Source organism: Cebus imitator, unplaced genomic scaffold (assembly GCF_001604975.1).
Source record: "Cebus imitator isolate Cc_AM_T3 unplaced genomic scaffold, Cebus_imitator-1.0 Scaffold36, whole genome shotgun sequence".
NCBI classification, from domain to species: Eukaryota; Metazoa; Chordata; class Mammalia; order Primates; family Cebidae; genus Cebus; species Cebus imitator.
The window spans coordinates 4,503,874-4,511,719 of record NW_016107351.1 but is presented as its reverse complement, the minus strand read 5'-3'; the positions used below and the strand labels follow the sequence as shown (position 1 = coordinate 4,511,719).

Below are 7,846 nucleotides of genomic sequence, written 5' to 3'. Positions count from 1 at the left end.
AAATGGTATTCAACATACAGGCAGGGGTGCCTTCCAGCAAACTGCCAATATGAATATTTAGACTATTCTAATTTAAATTCCTTCCATGCAAAAACTACCCAGTTTCCCCACTAAAAATAAGTCTATTAAAGAGATTTATTGCCACATTCTGAATGTTTAGGGAAGACTTGACAGTCCTATCCTCAGTCGTAGAGACAGCTCACCTAACTACCCAAGTTCAGAGAGGATGCTGCTTGGGCTTTCGCTCACTACTTTGTGACCTTGAGCAAACAATGACCTGTTCCAGCCTCAGTTTCCTCACTTATGTAATGAGGATGTCACCCAGCCTTTCTCAACTATTTTATGAAAGGAAGGTATTGGCCAGGTACGGTGGCTCACGCCTGTAATCCAGCACTTTGGGAGGCTGAGGCAGGTGGATCACTTGAAGTCAGGAGTTCGAGATCAGCCTCAACAATATGGTGAAACCCCACCTCTACTGAAAAAATACAAAATTAGCCAGGTGTGGTGGCACATGTCTGTAATCCCAGCTACCTGGGAAGCTGCGGGAGGTGGAGGCTGCAGTGAGCTGAGATCATGCCACTGCACTCCTGCCTGGGCAATAAGACCGAAACTCTGTCTCAAAAAAAAAAAGGAAGGTATTCTACCACCTTATTTTACATAAAGAGAATCAACAAATTTAATAAACCCTGGAACTCAAAGACACAGTTTGCATTTCAAGGTAGTAACAGAACCTAAGTGATAAAATTTTATCCTAAGAATTTGGTTTAGAAAAATAAAGTTAACGTCTACTTTCAACAAAAGCTGAAAACCAGAAAACAACCATTTTAAGCACCTTAACCTCTTCTAAAACCTCACAGTGACAACATCTGATATAGCTCGTGTTTCCCAGCAGCTTCTTTCTGGCACTCCACTGCTGTTTCGGAAGGATCCCAGGGACTGAATGCAGAGCTCCACAAGCAAGAACCATTTTCTACCACTAGCCTCCTTGAGACAAGCGGCATGGTCCTTCACTCCCCCAGGGACAGCCTGGGAGTTCCCTCTTCCTCCAAACAAGCCAAATCATCTTGCTCACCCCTCCTCCCAAGGGGGCAGGCTCCTCTCCCCTGGGAAAAGAGCTGCCACTCCCGTGCCTGCCAGCTGCAACCAATGTCAGCTTGCACAGCTGGGCCACCACACCCCTTCTGTGTCCAAAATAGAGGTTTGGTGGCTCGGAAGTCAATTCTCTCTCACTTTACACTTGGTTGCTAAAATCTATTTGTTTGCTAGCCCTTTGTAATGCTCCAATTTTTCTCTACATTGAAATATTCTCCCTCGGTCTCACAGCTGGAAAGGACCTCTAGCCTTAAATGCCATGTACAATTCCAACTCCTTTTCTACGTGTATTGATGGCAAGAGGGCTACGCGTGCCCAGGAAAGGTTCTTACTGAGTAAAACAGAAACTCTGTGGGTGGAGGGCCTAGAGGGGAGACCACCCTGAATCTGTCCCTCTGGCTTTCTGCCCGCCTATTTCGAACCTCACTGAGGCTGGAGGAAGAAAATTGACTACTGGCCTGTTCCTAAGTCTCAGGCCTAGAAGAAACTACACTGAACGCTTGGATACCTATCCAAAGGTGCAGTGGAAAAATCCTCAGGGGAGAGCACAGAATGCAGACCCAAAGGACAGACATGCAGAGACGGCCACACACACATCAGCTCCTGCTGCTGGCTGCTGGGTGGGAGAGGCAGGCAGGCAGCAACGCATAATGGGGGATCTGCAGCCAGGACTCCACACGCCATCCACCCGCCTCTTACCCACGATGAGTCCCCTCTCCTGCGGCCCCAGTGTCCTGGCAAGCCCTGGGCAGCAACATCAAAGCCTCGGCAGGTCACAGCTCTCCGCGTCAGAGGCCATGGTGGCTCTGTGCAGCGATCCCACAGTCCCAGGCTGCCGGGAGCTCCCACAGCTGTAGGTGCAGGGAGAGCTGGAGCAAGGACAGCATGTGTGCGCCAGCACAGCAGGGCCAGAGAAGAAGGTGTCCAGAGAAAACAAAAGCTGAGAGTACCGGCCCTGCAGGTACAAACGCGCTGGGCCCAGTGGGGAAGGCTGGTGTGGACCGCAGAGATGGACGCGCAGAGCTGCAGCCCTAGCTGACGCTCAGAGTGTGTGCTGCTCCGCTCCTCCAGGCTCATTTCCATGAATGCAGTCACAGCCAGCCCCTCCTACTACCCCCCATTCCCGGCCTCCAGGGGGTGGGGGGGCGGGGGGGAGGGGAGGCACCACCAGCATTTGTGCAAAGGCTGCACTTGCTTTCCTCTTTCCCTTAGAAGCAAAAGCCCGATGCCTGCTTTCACTGCAAGAATGCCAGCCTTACTTAAGATGCCCTCTCTTTACTGCATGGATAAACAAGAGACTAGATCTAGGAGGCAGATGTTCTGTCACCCCGAAGGCACAAGCCTAGTCCTTCCCACTGCCCTGCATCAGGTCAGCAGGCAAAGTGACACTGACCAGACTGCTCCAACACTGTCCTGGGGGGCTTCAGGAGGAATGTCCTTTGCTTCCTTCCTCCAGGGGTCCCATGCCCTCCATTTCCACGAGGGACATTCCAGCGTTTTTACCAAGAAGGACTCACCTCCTACTCAGTACACTTTCAGCCACCAATGGTTCTTTCTTTACCAGAAGCTGCGGCATTGCCTTCAAGGACACTTGCGTAGTAACAGGTTGGGATGTTAGGCAAGTGAACCTTGGGGATGATAATACAAGATGGCTGGTGACGAGAAATACGGCTACAGCCTGAGGATAGTAGCTCTCACACTTCAGAGGGCACAAGAATCACAAAGGGCACTTGTTAAACAGGTAGATTTGGGACCCCAGTCCCAAAAGCATGAACTCCAGAGACCCAGGCCCCATGTTATATAGAATACAAGGTTACTGCAGACCACACACAGCTTCTGACTAAAAAGGATGGAGACAGAGGTTTTTTAAACAATTCTAAAATAACCAAGGAGAGACAGTAGAGGGTGAATCATTGTGCTAGAGCAGGGTCCTTCTCTGGTCATTACTGGCAGAGGACGCAGGTCACTCTGTGGTGGGGTCGTCCCTGTGTATTGCAGGGTGCTTAGCTATGTCCCTGGGCTCTACCCTCTAGATGCCAGCAGCACTGCCATCACCATCCCACTTCTCCCCAAAGAGGTGTGGCAACCAAAACTGTCTCCAGGCATTGCTGAATGTCCCCTGGGGGGCAAAACCGCCCTGGTTAAGAACCATTGCTCTAGATAAACAATGGAAGAAGGGATGGGAATCCTAAAAACACTCCCATATCCTCCCTCCTTCCCAGTCTCCTGCCTTTAGGAAATCAGTAATGGGGGAAAAAAAAAAAAAAAAGGAAATCAGTAATGGAAGACACCCACCCCTCTGCAAGCCCAGCCTCTACTGCCATGCCATGGGGGTTGGGCTGGCTGGGGAATGCAGACTGACGTCCTCATCACCAGGCAGTGCCACCAGGCCTGACCCAAATACCCTGGCTCTGCGTTGCAGCCTGTCTTTTCAGAAACAGCCATAGTGTGAACAACTTTAGTGTCAAGAGAGTAGTACTCACTTAAAAGAATCAGACCAACTCTATGTAAAACAAATTCTAAAATTCTACATTCTACAAAACGTAGATTGAGATTGAGAGTCCCCGTGCAGCACATCCCTTGGCCTCGTCTTCCTCCTGCTCACTGTCTAGCAAGCCATCCCACCTCTCCTCCCAGTCCGGGGAAGATTCCACTTTCCCTGGATCCACCAGGGTACTCAGTTACAACGTCTCTGCTTCTTTCTTCTTGTTCAGAAGCTCATCCTCACCATCCATTGAGTCTTACCTCCTACAGGGAGAACTCCCTGATGGCTCCAGCCATGCTCCCTGCTCAGTTTATGCGCATTAACCATCACCTGATGACCTTCTCTATCACTTGGTAAATAACCAGGTGATAAATTACATGATACAAACACATTCAGAGAAGACAGCCTGGACTATCCACACTGGTTATCTACCACTGTGTTTCCCAGGGATTTCACGTATACGTGAAATTAAGCTCTTGCTTTTCAGTAATATCTTGTACTAGAAATATTCTCATAGCACTTTGCTTAGTCCCAAGGGCTGTCTTATTCTGAGATGACATCACTGGTCTTTACACAAATACACATACACACACACACACACACTCTCTTCAGGAACTGAAAGAGCCCAGAAGGTGAGTCCTGACCTATCCCTCTCTACGTAAGACTCAGTCACCATGTGCGAAGCTCACTATGCCTCTACCTTTAACATGGCCAGCTTCCACTAAGCTGACAGAGTGGATCACAGCTGGGGTTTACTTGCAGTGTGTCAACCTAGGCAAAGGCTTTAGCTTGACCCAGGCCAGAGACCGCAGGTAGCAAAAACCTGCACTTTCAGTCAGTCAGTCCTAGGCACAGACAACATAAGACAAGGACATCAGCAAACAGGAAGTTAGAAAACAAGCTGCAACCAACAGGCCTGCAGTGTGGCCCTCCTCATATCTGAAGAAAACAGATGCCACAATACATACTGCACAATCAAGCTTATGAAATCACAGCCATCAGAGAAAATCACAGGAAATGACTGGCCACGGAACAGGAATCTCAGGAATCCCAACAGAGAAAATGAACGTTTAAAAAAATAATTTCTCAATCTCATAATTCAACAACCTTTTTAAAAGTTCACTGCATGGAAACAAGGCCCCTGTCAGTTACTGTGGAAGACACAACGCTGAAAAGACATGGTTTCGGCCCTCAAAGAGCTCATGTGTTACTATTCCTTTTAAAGGAAAAAGCAACAGGCAGCTGGCCATGTTAAATGTAGAGGCATAGTAAGGGCCAAATAATGCTCTCTTTAAGGTGTGATGCGGAGTGGGGGTCAGAGAAGAGCAGGGCCACGTTTGTCCAAGAGGGCTCCACACAAGAGCAGAGACTGGCATTCAGCCCCAGGCGCACCAGGGAGAGGACAGTCCAGGCAGAGGTGGAAAGTGACAGAGTCTGGAAGAGCAAGCTCCAGGCAGACTGTGGGGCCTTTGAATTGGACAGCGAGACAGTTGGATTCTATTTTGTTGCCCAGTTGGGCGAGAGACAAAGAAAGAAGCTCTTGTGGAAGAGCCAGGAGCGGCAGCCAGGCGCCATGAGAAGCAAAGGGCCTGGAAGCTTTGCAGTAGTCTTCACTGCACTGTCATCTCTACTTCAGCTCAGAAGCAGTAGCAAAGAAATAAGTGTTTTCTTGCCCTACTCCAGCTCACGGCTTCAACTACCATCCTTATCCAACACTAATTCCCCAAACCGCTACTGACTTTCCATCCTCTTTCCAGTTTTCTGTCTCAGGCACAAGGAGCGCTAGCGGGAACCAGAAAGTGACCCTCTGACAAGCCTGCGAAGGAAATCTGCATCGATCATCTTCTCTCTAAAGTGGAAAATGAGGCGCGAGGAATACATTCAAATCTTGCAATTTATCAGCATCCTAAACCCACTCATTCACAATGCTGCTGAAAGGTCCTCTCTGCCCACGATGCGTCCCCGAGCCTCAAATCACCTGGGCCACAGACTCCAAGCACCACAGACATGATAAGCATTCTTAGGCAAGTCATGACTCTCAATCTCCCCTCCTTCTGTGTCCCAGGAACACAGAGGCCTGGGATTTTTTGGTTTTCTTTAAACTCTATTCTACTCCTAATACTTAAAAATGCCTCATTATTCTTTAGTAAACACTAAGAGTATAAAATGCTTCTTCAAAGACGCAGAAACTGGCATCTGTTCCTGCTGAGAAGGGCCTGAAGATCTCTTGAGAGGGAGGTCATTTCTACCTTCACCTCAAAATAGAAACAAACTGGCTGCCCGTTCCAGACAGCACCCTTACCAGAGTTGCCCTGAGTCCAGGTTTATAAAAGTTGGGGAGAAGTTTAAGAAGAAGCTGACTAGGGCACTAGCCTTTCGAGTCGTGGGCAGGCCTGGGGTACTGGCCCCCTGCCTCCAACTACCAGCAGGGCAAGGCTGGAGCAGGTGTGGCCAGCCAAAACCTCCTGGCCAGCGCATCCTTCTGGTGCCAAGTGGATGTGCCAGGAGGACAGGCTTCTTCTCTGTCTTGGCTACTCTCATGAGGCTGCTCTCGGACCGCCCCTAACTCCAACCCATGCAGGGGGCAGAACTTGAGGAGGAAGAAAGAGGAGACCTGTGGCAGAGGCAGCCAAGGAGAGCAGTGAGGAGAAGCAGAAGGCAGGCCAAGCTCTGCACCTTTGAGATCCAGGTCAGCACACCTGCTCTAGAACTAGCTCAAGAGGCGCTGACCTATGAGAGGCCAGTGAGTCCCTGAGACCATGAAAGTGTCCTATGGCCTCCCTCCATGACAAACTAATGCCCACCTCTAGGTGGCATGATGTAGTTGGTTTCTCTGGACAAACTCTGTTCTACCCCAAACACTGGTAAATCCTCCCCAGCCTCTCAACTAGACAAGAAAAAACACGGAAAACAAAGGGGACCTAAGCAGAGGTAGAAAGACCCCAGCAGTAAAAGTTCTTGTACATACACCTCAGTGTTTAAAAATATCACTTACATTACCAACATGATGTTTACAGAAGTGTAACAAAAAAGGATGCTAAACTTAATATGGGAAAATATACATATGAGAATAGTTAGAAAAATATGAAGGGAAGAAAGGGTAATGTGAGGGTGTAGCTACCAGAGATTAAAGGATGTGAGGCTTTGGTAATTAAAACTGCAGCAGAGAAGAAAAAGGCCAGAAAACAAACTCAAGAAATACTGAAACACACAGGTAGCACTTTGAATTGATGAAGAAAAATTGGATTATTCAGTCAAGGGTGCTAGGTAAATAAACAGCCAGCTAGACATTAGGGATAAAACTAAGCTGAATGCCTACCCATACCAAAATGAATTCTAGCTTAATCAAAGATGTTAATCTAAAATAAAACCTGAGTAATTTTAGAATAGAGCATGAATTAATATGGTCATAATCTCGATGAGTCTGTTCATTTGTGACATGAAAATGAAAAGCTTCTGAATGAAAAATAATATCCCATAAGCCAAAATATCAACAACTAGGACAATAAATTCACAAAACATATGACAAAGGGTTAGCATCTTTTTAAAAAGTTAATTCACTTATTATTTGTAGAGAGAGAGTCTCACTGTGTACCCAGGCTGGAGTGCGACGGTGTGATCATAGCTCACTGCAGACTCAAACTCAAGCCTCAAGCGATACTCCCACCTCAGCCTCTGGAATAGCTGGGACTACAGGTGTGTGCCACCACAACTGGCTAGGGTTCATTTCTTTAAGCCACAAAGAAAGCAGCATAAAAATTAGTAAAACAAAGATGAATACAGTGAGCAAAGGATATAAAAGGCAGATTACGAAAAGAGAAATACAAACGGCCACACATAAAAGGATGCTCACACTCACTACGTGTTTAATGCAAATTAAAACATGAATAACATACCATTTTCCGTGAGTCTGGCAGGAATGGGAATGCCAGATGACAGGACATGCTGCCAGGGGAGCAGGGTACACAGGCAGGCTCCCATGATGCTGGGAGTGTACACTGTGCAACCTTTGGCACTGCCAAAACTTCAAGAGCACCTATCTTTTGATTTGATTTGATTCAAACTTAAGAACTTGATTCTTAAATTCCATTTCAGAATGGATATGTTCCCCAAATTATAAAAATTTAAAACTACCTAAGCACTATTTGGTAATTTAAAAGAATGAGGTGATTTATAAATGCTAATATGAAAAGATCTCTAAGACACATCCGGTGAAACAGGATGGCACAGATTACCTTCTCGTAAGTAACACCTATGCTTGCTAAACAC

At 47.4% G+C, this 7,846-nt stretch overlaps 1 protein-coding gene across 3 annotated transcripts in view; it reads right to left on the bottom strand.

The window, feature by feature from the left end:
• CYTH1 (cytohesin 1) overlaps positions 1-7,846 on the bottom strand; it is a 106,148-nt gene that overhangs the window by 47,338 nt on the left and 50,964 nt on the right. The window contains exon 1 of one of the 3 annotated variants that reach the window (XM_037737218.1): positions 1,792-2,355. The exons of the other annotated variants lie outside the window; for them this stretch is intronic. The gene's annotated coding sequence lies outside the window, so the exon portion shown is untranslated. Of the gene's footprint in view, positions 1-1,791; positions 2,356-7,846 lie in introns of those variants that run through there. 3 annotated transcript variants of the gene reach the window in all.